The sequence below is a fragment of the Fukomys damarensis genome, unplaced genomic scaffold (genome assembly GCF_012274545.1).
Source record: "Fukomys damarensis isolate Sample0158 unplaced genomic scaffold, DMR_v1.0_HiC HiC_scaffold_18, whole genome shotgun sequence".
Lineage (NCBI taxonomy): Eukaryota > Metazoa > Chordata > Mammalia > Rodentia > Bathyergidae > Fukomys > Fukomys damarensis.
In genome coordinates this window covers 31775764-31789389 of record NW_022900930.1, presented here as the reverse complement: position 1 = coordinate 31789389, position 13626 = coordinate 31775764, and the positions used below count along the sequence as shown (strand labels likewise).

At 40.1% G+C, this 13626-nt stretch overlaps 1 protein-coding gene across 1 annotated transcript in view; it reads left to right on the top strand.

Annotated features, from left to right (window-relative positions):
- The window catches only part of Galntl6 (polypeptide N-acetylgalactosaminyltransferase like 6), a 1019213-nt gene that overhangs the window by 876087 nt on the left and 129500 nt on the right, over positions 1 to 13626 (top strand). The gene's annotated exons all lie outside the window — the stretch shown is intronic.

Below are 13626 nucleotides of genomic sequence, written 5' to 3'. Positions count from 1 at the left end.
CAGGACCCACAGATATAGGGGACCGACTGTGCATGTGTTGCAATCTAGAATTTGATTTCTTATAGATAAATTCTCAGTAAATTATCCATTAAAATGCAGCTGACTCAAGACTCAGTTGCATGTGAGGATTGTGTCCCTTTCCAAACAGCTGTGCTCAAATCTTTTCCATTCTCCTCTTGTTCAGCATCACATCGTGATATTGGAGGAAGTCACCATAGGGAAGAGGTGTCATCTGCAGCTTCATCTTTCTCAAGTAGCTGCAGCTGGACTCAGATTGGATAAGGGAGGCTTTTGTCCTCATTGTGATCCTGGATACAGTGCCCACAGCCATCAGGTCTCCAGATGTTCACTTCGCCAAATCCGGCCACCTTCCCTCTGACCCAGCCCCCCTGAAGTTGTAAGATCTCGCTAAGCATAGTCTGGGATACTCAGTTGTGTGCTCTCATTGACCCCTCACTTTGGTTTATCTATCCCTAATTTTCAAATTCAGGTTTAACAACTCTCAGAGTTGAGTCCTTTCCCCCTGCATGATGGCTACCCCTGCCTGGTCCTTAACTTTCAACTCTATGTCTACCTCCTTCCTATTCCCTTTACTCAGACATTCAAACCTTCCACATCTCTCAGGCCATGGGACCTCAGAAGCTCCGTCATAGGCCCCCAGGCTTCCTAATCCAATTACACTGTACCATAGGTTTTATTCTAGTGAGCTGACTCTTAGCATAGAGCATGTCATTTAGAGGTGTCCCCAAACCATAAATTCTACACTAGATGTAGGGACAATCCTTCTATGCTCTGGAATCCTAAAACTGATTTGAGTCTTCACCTCTCTACCACATTTTCATCCCCTACTCCCATGACAACTGGGTTAAAGCCTCCCACATTTGACTATTTGGAACCAAAAACGCATTCACTTTCAACAAATGATTGTTCTTGCAAATGAAAGGGTTTTTTTAATGTTATGTTATTTTGAAATTCAGGTTCAGCAATTAGTTTCCTATTTTTGGTGATGTCTTGCTTCCCCCTAAAGAAGCAGAACCTGAGCTCCAATAGGCAGAAAGCCAAGGGTAACAAGAATTACAAAGAGAATAAAGGTTTATCAATAATAATTTCTTTCAAAAATATTATTCCACTGCACAAGTTTCTTGTTATATTTTCATTTTAATTGACACATGAGAATCGAACCTTTTTGTGGATACAATATGACATTCTAATACGCACATATCATTTTTTTCTACTATGCAAGTTTTTACAATGTATTCTTTAAGTCGTGGAATGAGGAATAAAAATTAAGTACTCTACTTGCACATTAGTCACTGAGGGATGAAAGGAAGGCAGTTCAGCTTTGGTATAAAGTAAGTTATGGGCAATTAAATAAAACCTGAGGAACTCAATTAAAGAAATATAATTCTGAAAACAATGCTGAGTCTAGAAAATAATTTTGGAAGGCTGAAATAACCGTTTGAAAGACAGTGTTCTCATAAGTAAACATATGTCTAGAACATACACACATGCAAATAAATTCCACAGGAACAGTGTTTTCTCAACTAAAGTCATATCATAGCCCAAACAATTGTATCTTAACTAATACGTAAATTAAATACAACGATTAAAATTGATTAGGACTAATGCATATACTGTACTAAAATAGCCAAAAGAGATTTTCCTGAAGACTGTCTTTATTTTAGACTTCCAATCTTCTTCAATATAACCAGAGCTAACCTGTCTTAGAAAACATGTGAAAGACTGGCAGTGAAAACGTGACCAACAGATAAAACCTTAGAAATACTGTATTTTTCTAATTTTTAGAATTATTGCAGGCATCAACTAAGAACGAGACTCAGTACTTATAATGCTAAAGGATTTTTTGTGTGTGTGTGTGTGTGTGTGCGCGCGCGCGCGCGAGAGAGAGAGAGAGAGAGAGAGAGAGAGAGAGAGAGAGAGAAAGAGAGAGAACGCGCGTGCGCGCGCGCGGAAGGGTTCTTTATGCTGTACTGCCACCTGCTGGAAATAAAGGTGAATCAAAAGAAGGCATCAATTAAAAAGTCAATCCTTACATTTGCAAATGAGGTTTTGACTTTTAAATGAACAGTAATACACCCTATGTATCATATAAATAACATTTAGGCTGAATTCTCAAAGTATTCTGATTTAAGAAAAATGAAATAAACCCTGATTGTAAAATCAAACAGCCCCACTGTGACATTATTTATGGTGAATGGATATATTAATAAAACCCTTCTGATAGCTTCTCTTACAGAGCGCTCTTGAAGGCAGTACAATGTAGTTCTCCATTTTGTAGGCTAGAGGACAGAAGGAACCCCAGATCATGGAATTTCTCAAGGGTGGTTGAGAGCAGTGGCTGGTGCATGGAATAGAAGTGAACAGAAAACAAGATTTGAAATGCAAAAAACCTGGGTTCCTTGGTGTACTTGCAAATAACGGACAGCAGCTGCGAAGTCCTCAAGGCTGCAGCCATGCAGTGTGCATAGTGGCCCAGAAGCTCACCACGCTAACAGATGAGTTAGCCTTGTCTCTGCTCTCAGTCCATCTGGTGACACAGAGACGTGAACACTCCCGACACAGTGCTGCACTCAAGGGCAGATTGTACAACTTCTCCGAGTCCATCTGTTAGAAGGAGCTGGGTCAGATAAAATAAGAGGAGGTGGAGCCGAAAAGTCTTGGAAAAGTGAGATTTGGGCTAAACTTTAGAAGATCAGCACACCAAAAAAAGTGATGAGAGACAGGGATAGAAAAAAGAAAGGTTCCAGGAGAAAGAAGCTGAAAGAATGAAGGGGATAAAAATGCAGGGTTGAAAAACACAGGAAGCAAGACTGGTTACTGTCCCCAGCTGAACAAAGGACTTTGCTTTGGACTTTTTGCAATGCCCACAAATCTGTATGTGTAAGCCTTAATCTCCACAGTGATAGAATTTGGAGGCCGGGATTTCAGAGATAATTAAATCAGGAGGGTGGGTCTCTCATTAGCTTGCACTCTTCCCACTAGGCTTTCACTGAGGAGTATGCAGGCTGCAACCCAAAAGGGACCTCACCAGAACTTGGCACCTTGATCTCAGACTTCCTGCCTCCAGAACCGTTAGAAGCACATTCTCCTTGTTTCAAAATGGTACCATCTATGAGGCTTTGTTAGAACAGCTAGGACTGGATGATGCATATTTTGATCCTGGGGCTTTCTCTTCCCTTGGAGAAGACACCTCCCAGCCTGGCAGCTCACTCATTTATAATCTGAGGGAAACTATTTCTCTGGACCTTAGCTTCTTCAACAAAGCAGTTAAGTGACAGGAAGAAAATTTGCGTCTAGATCTGACTCCACTCTGCACTGCAGCATGGTGACTCATAATATTATCTGTACTTATCTATCTATGATACAAAATCAATAATGCTAAAATCTGCCTATTTCAGAGAACATTGTATGGCAATTGTGGGAAGTTGATTACTCACTGCTAGATTTTCAACAAGGTAGAACTAAGATTTTACACACAGATAAAATGTGTGCACACTTTATATTCAATGTATTACTTGCACGCTAAAAGCTCTTGAATTGGATGATCCCAATTTTTTTAGATATTCTAAAGGTCTCTTGGTTTAACTTTTTATTATCTCTACCAGGAGCAGATCCTGACTTAATGATCTGTGCTTAAATCACTACCATTCTCTATCTAAACTGCAAAGTTGTATGGCTGTGCAGGCTCAAATTTTTCTCTCCAAAAGTTTCTGTCTGCAGAGCAGAGCTAACTGGACCAGTCCCTGGGAGGCTGGTTTTGGTGGCTACTATGTAACTCACTCCCAGGATTACACACAAACAGAAAGGGGTCTCTGTGGGCTCACAGCTCGCAGCAGCAGAAAGGGCAAGAGCCTCATTTCTGGAGCAGCTGAATCTGGGTCTTGAACACTCTCTGGCCTCACTTCTGTTTCTGCCACTGCTGCTCTTGCCTGTGTTCATCTTACCAAGATGTGAGTTCCCACTAAACAAGGTAGACATTTGGCCATACATGGTACTTGTCTTGCCGTCGAACAGTTCTGTGACCAGAAAGAAGAGACTGATCCCCATGAGTGTCAGGCAGAAAATTCAAAGTAAAGACCTCATTGGTACCAACCTTGATCATGGCCACTCTTGACCCAATTATTCTAATTGGGAGAACAGGAATTGTGATTATTAGCCCAACAGCACTACATGGTGCGTGCGTGCGTGCGTGTGTGTGTGTGTGTGTGTAGTATAAGTTAGGACGGAGGTGTTCTTTGGGGCTGAGATCATAATAAATGTCCATTGCATCTGACCATAAGACAGACCCCAACTTGGATGGAGAATCCAGCCCATACAGATATTCAGTAAGTCACATTTCTGTAGTCTAATGATTTTTCTTATCAATAATTCTGAAAACTGTGTTGACAGTTTATAGGGAAACTGCAATTTAAGGCAGAAATTGTAACCATTTTTCATTCTGAAGGAATTTTGCTGCCAGTGGCTACCAGCAAGATCTTAAGTTAAAAGGGAGACTAGAGAAGACAGCTTGTCTTGTCCTCTTGGTGGTGCTCAGAAGAAAGCAACTCAAGAGGATCAGGTCCGCCTTCCTGACTCCTCCATCATATCAGGCAGACCTCTTCCTTCTGGCTGACCTCCCCTGCCTCTTTGCTCCAGGGGGATCTTCATTTCTGTGTACTTGAATCCCATTAGAATTAGTAATAATAATAATAATTGGCTTAACCAGATGCCAGTCACTTATTGCTACTGTGAATTTAGGTCATCATTTTCTCCACTGAAGAAACTGCTGACCCTAACCCTGATACCATCCAATTTCGTGGTAATAAAATGTTTAAAGGGGTTTTTTCTTGATCTCTTGAAATTGTGGTTAAAGCCTCAAAACTGAAGTCAGTGAATAACAAAGACTTCCTCTTTTACTGGAATATACTAAATATTCATAACAGAGGGAGGTATCTGCTTCTTCAACTGTAAACTTAAGAGACAAGTCTCAGAGAGAAACTTGATGGTATTGAGAGGTAGACTTACAAGATAGGCATCTCATCTTCCTGTAGAGCCTGCTGGGCTAGAGAGGCTCACCCTCCATTGCCTCTGCATGGGAAAGAAAAAGAGATATTGAGAGCTCCATTCAGCCATGAGAGCAGAAGGCCTAAGTGAAGAGAGAATGGTGCCTGCCTCTTACATAGGGTCACCAAATGGCTGAAGTGCACATGGAGTTGACCGTTACAATGAGATATGAACAAGCAACCAGGCCTGCGCCATTTGACAGGACGAGGCTAAGGAGATTTCTCAAGAGTCAAAGTGGGAAACCACTTGACATCCATGCTTGTAATACTTTCAAGGTCTCAGACCAGGAGAACTGCTTGCCAAGGAAAGAAAAGGACAGGTAGCCAGACAGGAACTACCAGATAGGAATTAAAGGAGGTAGAACCAAGAGCTCAGCCAGCCAGAAAACACCTCCATTGATGTCAGCATGGTCCCAGAAGCTGTACACTGAGAGAGACCCAGTGTCTGGGTCCCTCCCATTGCTAAAGAAACCCCACAGCCCAAAGAGAGCTGCAGCGGGCCCCATCTTAGTAAAATGACATTGGCCTTTTTCCTCCAGTCCCACTTTCTCCAATGCTGAAGGAGAAGAAACAAAGGGAGAGAGAAAGTAAAATGAAGAAACAATGCTCTCTACCTTCTTCATGGCTTATTTGACCATACAAATGAGCCATGCGTTGAAGGCGAGAGAGAACGAAGCTTTAAAGTGGGTGAACAGTAGAGCTTTTATCCAGAAGGGGTAGGGTGTGCTTCTTTTGTTTTGTGTTGTGTTGTTTTAGTACCTGAAGAAGAAAGTGTTCTTTTGTCTGAATTCATCAACAGCTAAAATCTGGAACCAGCTTCATGTGCCACCAATAAGCAGGGAAGGATAACTTGACTAAAGGCATTTGAAAGAAGCTATAGAAATGAAATAAGGCAGCTCCTGCTTGTGCTTTACCAAGTTCAACCAGTAACAGACTGTGCCATTTTGTCATATTTCATTTAGAGTGAAAGGTTTTCCTCTTGATGAAGGAATCTGAATAAAACCAAGCAAGGGAGAACACAACTAACTGTCCCCCAAATGTTTGTGATAGCTTCTTTCTATAATCTGATGTTAGGAAAACTCTAGCTATAGATGGCTGGCATTTGATTTAGACCTTGAAGGACTAGGGGATTTTGAAAAGGTGGGAGAGAAAGATGAAGAGTTGAGTCTAGAGGAAAGACAAAGGATTGACCATAGCTCTCCGGCATACAGTCGTCTCTGTGAATATACGTCAGTTCTTAAAGTATGGCCTCAAAGACTTCCACAGAAATCACTTCATTTCATTAGGAAGACTAGAGACCCCAAAGGGCCAGCAATGCTTACAGAATCCCCCCACCAAAAGCACTGCTGGGCAAATGAAGAGTGGACTGATGAGGAGGCCTTGGCAATGGAGCCCTCTATTTCCCTGCACATAGGGGGGCACCTGGCAGAGCTAATGGCAGAAACAGCTGTCTCCTCCCTCCTGGGAAGGAAATGGGAGCAGCTCTCTCAGGCCCAGGTACTCCATGGCTTATCATTCTGCCTCACTTAATTCAACATGACAGGCATGACTTCTGCAATGACAGGCAGAAAAGAGAAATCGCTAAAGTGAATGTTAATAAGTTTCCCCACCCGGAAAAACTTGCAACCACCACAGCCAGATAAGAGGACAATCTCCATGCTGTTGGTCTTCATTTTCTTGTCCACACCCAGTTAAACTCTGCCACAGATGTCCTTACATGGACTGAGGAAGTTCAGTCTTCACAGATAATCCTTGACTCAGTGTCTTTCTCCAAAAGATGATTTCTATCACAGACCACCTTTAGGAAACAGCTGTCGGCACCTCTCACCAAGGCTCCCTATGAGTTGTGGCAGTTAGATCAAATTGGATACCGACCCAGACACTCTGAAGAGGAGAAAAATCAATGTAAATAAATGTAATTTCTAAATAAAATATGCTTTTACCTAATTGGAAAGTCATTATCAATTAGCCAAATACAGCTCTAATCAGACTTGAATGATTGAGGAATTCTATGTTTAGATGAAGAACACAGGTTGGCATTTTAAAACCCTTGTGTCTCACGCCATTAGCCTTGAAAACCTTTTACCAGGTAACTGAGGTGTGAGCTTTAATTCCCAATATCAAACCAAGAATAAAATTATTTTAATTATGGTCAACTGGGTAAGGGATATTGATGGTCTAATTGCTAAGCTGTAATTCCTTATTCTGTCCCTGAGAGACACTCAAATGTTTCAATAATTCATTAAAGCATTTCCCTGTGCATCAATTAGCAAATCCTGTGCCTTGATTACTTTACTTAGGGAAAGCTACCCTTGTGAAAAGACTTTTGCCAATTATCCAAACAAGAGGAAAATAAGACTACTATACATTGGCTTCCATAAAAAAATACAGAATCTTAAGACAGCACTCATCTACCTAAAAAGTAATGTGCAAAATTATCACAAGGCCCACAGCCTGGCTAACATTATTCAAAATTATGAGGTATGTAGGTTTGAGGTTCCTATCTCCCTAATTCTGGCTTCCAGGTTCACAACTCCCTGCTTCCACCTCTATTAATAATTTGTTGCAAATAATTATTTCAATTTTCTTTAAATATCAAAATATCTGTGATCCAGGATTTTATCATCTTCATATCCCCACGTTGCCAAATTCATGATGTTTGTAATATGAATAGCAGATTGGCCAACCTTTTTTCCCTTAGAATATTTGTGACTTTTATAATCTCTAGTTATTATTGTGTTTATGCTGTTTCACCCCCAAAAATACCAAACTGAAAAAATATATTTAAAAAGGGAAATGTCAATGAACAAACACACATAAAATGGCCCTGTGGATGAAAAAGAAATTAGATAACCTCAAAGCATATTTCTACACATAATGAGCTATTCCATAAATGTGTTTTTGGGGGGCAATCAGCCAAGAATTAAAAGAAAATGAGAGGAAAGCCTACATTTTTAATTTGGAGCAAAGGTTTTTACTCCTATTACCACCCCCCAAAAAAGGAGTAACAATTTACTCAACATGAAATTTGACTTTTCTTTCTGTTCTTGCCCACCTCCCTATGATAAAAGCAATTTCAGTGATTCCACTGCCTGCCTCACAGCACAAGGACCCAAGTTCAATCCCTGGTACCAAAAAAGAGAAAAGCAATTTCAAACAGAAAATTGCTAGGTTAATGACAGCCAGAAAAATATAAATGAGGAAAGGACAATTCACTGATTGAATAATAAATCCTGAGTAGCTGAAAAATATTTTCATAGGGCTTACTAACTCACAATAACAAGAAACACTGAACGTACTCACCCTTTATAATTAGTATCTTTGTCAACACTCTTCTTGATATTGTCATTTAATTGAAGGATCAATGTTGACACCAAAGAAGAACACAAGAGTATTATCCAAGGCGTCTGTATTTTATCATTGTTTCCATGTCAACTATGAAAAGAAGTGTCTCTGGCATAAGAATTCAATCTAATGAACATTTTTGTCAGTGTTTGTTTGCACAGCATGGAAACACAGTTCCAGTGTCTGGACATCTCATGGCGGGAATCAGGGGGTACTGTAGACTGGGGAGTGAGATTCAGGCTCTGAGCGCTGTCTTCCCCCTCCACTCCCATCTCTCTCTTCCCACCTTGCACTTGAGATCCAGTTGAGATCAAGCAGGGACTTGGAAACTTGAAAGAATGGGTCATGATGCAGTGACAGAGATTTATTCACAGTGGCACAGTACCGGGTGTGGAGTCAAGAGCCCAGCAGCAAGGCTGCAGGAGTTGGTAGACAGCATCCAGCAGAGCAGTGTGTGTCCCCAGGGTTGTGCTCTGGTTGCTGTCCGGTGCCCACTGCTCCATCAGAGTGAAGAGGGAATCTCGCCCCCCTGCAAACACTTCTTTTTCTACCTGTTTTCTACATGTGAACAGTTCTGAGAGCCAGCCAAGGTCTTTCTAACAAATTCCTTCTCTGGTCAAATGAGACAGAATGGGTTTCCTTTGTTTGAAAAGGTCTCTCATCTGTTAAGAGAAAGGGCCTGCTCACCGAGCTATATTGCTGCCCTATTTGCTTTATTTTAATTTGTTTTATTATTTTATTTTATTTTATTTTATTTTATTTTATTTTATTTTATTTTATTTGAGACAAGTTTGCAGTCTCTAAGTTACCCAGGCAGGACTCAAACTTGTGATCCTCCTGCCTCAGCCTCCCAGGGTGCTAGGATTACAGGTGAGTACCACCATGTCTGGCTATAAGATATAATTTTTTTAAAGTACCAGTTCCTGGGAAATGAGGCAGGTTCCAACTTAGATTCCATAATTGAGAAATGCTTTGCTTTTCCCTGCATCTCTCCTCCTTGCTTACACTGATTTCCCCTCATAACTCATTTATTCACCAGTCTCCACTACAGCCTGTTTACCCTTGGAAAACACTCTTGCCTAATTGCAATAAAAAGTAGTCATTAAATTTGGATTTAATCAAAATTTACAAATAATCAGGTTAAGCGATGTTTAGAGGGAATAAATCAATGAGGGAGAGGAGGGGAGAATGCCAAATTAAATTATCTGTCAATAAATGGAAGAAAGCTTAACTAATTTAGTATGTGTTTTATTGTACATGCTATAAAAGGACCTAGTGACTTTTTAATTTAGAAGTAGCCATCACAAGCTGTTAAAACAGCCAGAGGTCATGATGAAAGAAATCATAGGCATATCCACTTTTATTTTGCTCAGATAAAAAGGTCATAAAGCACAGAGTAGAAAAGCTGCATTGCACATCCTTTGGAAGATGGCCTGAGGTCACAGGAGGATGTCAGTATGGAAGAATCAGAGACTTAAAATTGCTGATCCAATTCTCAAACAATATTAAACATATACCAAAGAGAGTGTAGAAGCCTCAGGTATTATATTTGGCATTATATTCATAGGGCCTGAAGAACACACTTAGCTTCTACCAACAAACTAATTTAAATAAAGCTTTTCTATATTCTTAAGGCTCTGGATTAAATTATTAAGCTGTAAGCCACTGTAAAGTCAAAGCAACAAAAGTAGGAAGATTGTGGGGGGGCATCTAATGTATGGTTTGAATTTTTTCTAAAAGAATCCAATTTTTAAATATCATTATCTAATTTATTTTCATCGTGATTAAAGGTCTTTCTAAAGTATTGATATTTGTTCTCTTTACAGATAAGTAAAGTGAAAGTTTCAGCATGCTTACTTAGTCCTGAAAGTATACTTGTTTCAGAATGTTGAATTACATATGAGGCAAAACTCCTAACAAAAGAAAAATCATTTTTGTTTTTTAAAAGAAAGGAATGATAACTTCATGACATGTAGCATAAGATACTTTTGAGAAGTACAATCTTTTTCTATGAACTTCTACAATATTTAAGAAGATATTACACACAAAGCACATAATATTGATGGCCAAACTCCTGAGAACTAATTATCTTACCCTTGATAGGTACGATTCTAATTCAAGCTTCAGAACCAAAAGCAAATGTTTTAAATATTTAATGTTCTTAGCTCTATAAACATATCTTCAATATGTTTGGATGCATAGCTGCATCCAAAAAAAATCTATAAAATAAATGTAATGGCATCAAAATAAAATATTCCTGTTTGCTTTTCTACAGGATTCTGTTTCTGAAGGAATGAGAGAATAGCCTTTGTTATTTATCTTATCCCAAGTTTTTGCACGACTAGACTTCTAACAGACGACTTTAAGGCACTTCTTAATTCCTAGTCGGGTGCCTGTCATATGGAAAGTCTCTCTATATTAAGTTCAAGTACTACTTCCATCCTGATTTTAAATCTATCCATCCGTTGAATCAATATTAGCTCTTAGTCTCAGACTCAAATATTTTGTGGATTCATCCTCCCTCTCCTAATTGCTCTTTATCATACAGTAGTTCTCATATAAGAGTGAGAAAACCTGATTCATTCTTATCTAACCCTTCTTAACGCCCTTCGCCCTGCTCCGCACTCTCCCCTTCATTTGCTGACTCATATAGCAGTGTTAATTGAGTGGCTACAATGTGCTGGGCTTGTGTTGTGCACCGATGCCCAGGGCAGAGCCCCCAGCTGCCCTCAGGCGTACATGCAACTCAGTTCTCTCGCTGTCCAATCCTGCTTCCTTCTCCACCTCACTTTCACTTCCTTGTAGTGATTCCTAAAATGTTTCCTAAAAATGTGGAAAATACAGCTGGAAGCATTTCTTTAAAGTTTTTTTTCAAATGAACTATTGCCCCAGCTTTCTTGCATTAGAATGAAATCCTCCGTAATATGCTTCTGTATTAAAAAAGTAATAACAATGGTAATGATAAAAGTGATGCAGTAATAACAAAGACTGACATAGAATTGACCTTGGGTCAGGTGACTCCAAGGGTTCTCTATCAGCTCATTTAATACCCGTGGAAATTCTATAAAGAGAAGCTGTTTTTAATCCCTTCCAGCTGATGACTAAAGGAAATACCAAGGCAGTCAAATGTCTAGCAAGGAGTCACATATCTACTAATTGCTTTTCAGGCAGCTCCAAATTATGGTCTTTTCACCACTATCCTACACCATTGGTCTAATTCTCTAGTGTCTTAACTAACTTCATAGTCTCTTTCGTAAGAGTGGAACTGTGCATATTAGAAGTTTTCTTTGATAGTCACAACACTATGTATTGATCCCTACCACGTGCCTGCTCTTTGGTAAGCCCTTTAGAGCCTCACTTTATTGTCATAACATGTCTGTGAGTTAGGCCATGATTGAATACACCATTTTACCAATTCATTTTTTAAAAGCTTCACAAGAACTGGGTGACTTCCCCAAAGTCACAGCATTTGTAAACAGCGGGGCCATTCTCAAATCCAGTATTTATCACCAATCTCAAATTTATCTAAATTATGTTTAATCTAGAAACTGTACTTAAGATAATATGGGTTAAAGGAGGCAGCATTTTAGGGCCTATGATTTTCAGTTGCATTACCTAAGACACCCTCTAAAACAGCATCTGACCCCTCTATCCATTAACATGGCCAAAGCTGTGATTTGGAATATTTTTGTCATAAACCTAGATGGAGTAGAAGAATCATTCTAAGCAAGGGTGGGGGAAGAATCATTGTCTACTTCTAAACATTTCTTTTCAGGCCTCCCTGAGGGTACATCAAACTTTCTACTTAAATAAAGTAGAATCGTGTTCTCCAGTTTAATGCTATGAATGAACCACGTTATACGTTTGATTGTGCCTTCACTGTATTGATACAAATTTTAGGGAATCCCAGTTCATAATGTCTAATAACATGATATCATACTCTGCTCTTTCAAGATAAATTTAATTTTAAAGAGACCACTGAGGCCTTTGGTCCGTGGGTGATTGTTTCCATTCAGCAGGTAGAAGTCAGTCCTACGGCTAAAGTCGTGGAATGCGGGGAGAAGAGGAAAGTGGGGTACAGGCATGGACAGGCAAGGGCGGTAAGAACGTTCCCTTATGCCATGTTTTTTCATGGCACTGGAATTACATAAACTTATCACTTTGGGAAACACAGCGTTATAAAAAGTCTTCCTAACCAAAAACAAACACAAAAAAACTGAATCATTTCAGTACCACCGAAGCCAGCTGTGAGGAAAGAGAGGCTCTTACGGGCCGGGCACGATGCCAGCATTTTGGTAACAGGGAAAAATGGACAAAGAATAACGGCTTCTGCGAGGCTCACTGCTTGACTCAGGAAATGCACTCGCTCTTTGCCTTGGTTATTTGCTGCCTGACAATTGTCCCCAGCAGTTAAAGGCAAGTTTACCCCTGGGAACTGGTTCAAATATAAGTGACTGAGGCCTTGTCAAAGGTCCGCTGTAGCCAAAACCCCCTCGCTTGGACCCCTGTCCCCTCAAGGGCACTCCATTTTCACTTTATTATTTTTTTCCTCAGAGGGAATATTAAGGTCCAGGAGGAGAAGTGGCAGTGTAAACAGAAGTTCTTGACTACAGACCAAAATTTCTGTCCTACCTTACCTCCCATTCCCTTCCCTTCCGTTCTGACTCTTGCTGATATACTTTGCTGCAATTGCAAAATCCCAACCCAGGGTTTTATTTGAAAGTGGCCTGTGTTATGGCTGCAGTAAGACCTCATGGGAATGACCCTTAACGAACCTGTACAAGCCCTGGAAAGTGTTGCTTTATTGTCTATTTACTCTGCTTTCAACATGACAGCTGACAGACTCTTGTGCTGAGGGAAAGGAAAGGCCATGACTTCAGAGAGCCATAAATGGTTTACTTTATTCTCCCTTCCCTGTGAAAGTCAGGTTCACGCATCTAGCACTCTCTTCCATGATGTGGTGTTGTGAAAATTGCAGTCATCTGGCTTTCGTGAAAGAGCTAAAACAAAGAAATCACAATGACAAGAGCCCTGCTTTTTCAAAATCTCCAAAATAATAAAGATTGTGGAATGCTTTCCAAAAGAAAAAGCAAAACTTCCTGAAGTAACTGTTCATGATGCAATCCTGGTTGGCAGCTTAGATTTGAAAGAGACATAGAACAAAAAAAGAGATGGCTTAAAATTCTGCAAAATAATGTCTTGGTTCAAACCAGGCAGG